We start from the raw sequence: 1,358 nt of genomic DNA, 5'->3' as shown, positions 1-1,358 counted from the left end.
TTCGAGCCCTCCTCAAGCTTAGCTTGAGTTTTCAAGTGTTGTGAGGAGGTGCTAATTTTTGCGTCACCTGGGTTTTGAACCCAGGTTAAAAGGGTGGTGAGTAGGAATTCCTACCACTACACCATTAAATATTTTTTAACAATACTTGCTCTCCTTTTCTATTAGTAGGAGTCATTCAGAGTTTATTCATCTCATCCGCTAAATTTTTTCATTTGTCTTGAGAATTTCGACATCATTTTCAAGAGAGACTCCCTGTAAATAATTCTTACAAGTGGTGATGGAGCCCCCCAAGACTTTGGAGGAAGTGAAGCGACGTATTTTTTTCTTTTCTGAAGACGTTGCCTCTTGGGGTGATTTTTTCATCATCCATTAGGTTGAAAATCTTAGGAGGTGACTCGATAGTATTCTATATTCGTAAATGTAGTCGCTACACTTACTCAGTTGTTGTTTTGTTCTCATACGACTTATATTCGTCGAATGTTGCCTCAAGGGATGTTTTTGCCTATGCCCTGGAGTTAGATTTTTACCAACTTCGGAAGGGGGGGCAAAACTTTGCGAGTCCAACATATTTATGTGGGGACATTGCCTCAAGGATTTGATAAGGGGATGTTGCCTCAAAGGATACTTCATGTCCCGGAGTCGGTCTTTTACCAACTTCAAAGGGATGTGAAGTTTCCGGGGCGACATTATTGACGAGGATCTCAATGAAAGTTCCGTTTAGGGGGTCCCGGGGCAATAGCGACTTTTGTCTATATGACAATGACGATTTTTGCCTCTAGGGTCCTCGTGAAACTTCAAGGATCTCTACGCCTAAATTCGTCTCGTTTGTTGGGACTACTACAAGAAAACCAACTTCATTACTTAAACTCCGAAATACAAAGTGTTAGGGAAAATCAAAAGGGGAGAAGGATATGTCGAGCTACTACTCGAGTTTTCTCCTATTACAAGTGACTAGCCAAAAAATATTTTTTTTTTCCGCTACATGAACTTTGAGCTCCTCCTTCATGGCTTGTTGATCGTTTTGAGGTCACAGGATGACTCCTGCGGTGAGATAGTTATCGTCACGAGGAGTTTGCACATTCGGCCCACGGTCAAAATTGCGTCCTTGTGCATAGTGGTTGACATACTCCTTTAAGTGTCCCCGCTGGATCAATTTTTCTATCTCATTCTTCAGGTGATGGCATTCCTCCGTCGTGTGTCCCCTGTCTCGGTGAAAACGACAATATTTGTCGGATTTGAGTCTCTTAGGGTTATCTTTCATCTTTGTCGGCCATTGACTGATTAGCCCTTGCTGTTCCGCCACCATTAATATCTCCCCCCTGGGAGCATTCAAGGGGGTATAGTGAGCAAACCCCGCC

This window comes from Sesamum indicum, linkage group LG14 (assembly GCF_000512975.1).
Source record: "Sesamum indicum cultivar Zhongzhi No. 13 linkage group LG14, S_indicum_v1.0, whole genome shotgun sequence".
Lineage (NCBI taxonomy): Eukaryota > Viridiplantae > Streptophyta > Magnoliopsida > Lamiales > Pedaliaceae > Sesamum > Sesamum indicum.
This window is presented reverse-complemented; position numbering follows the sequence as displayed.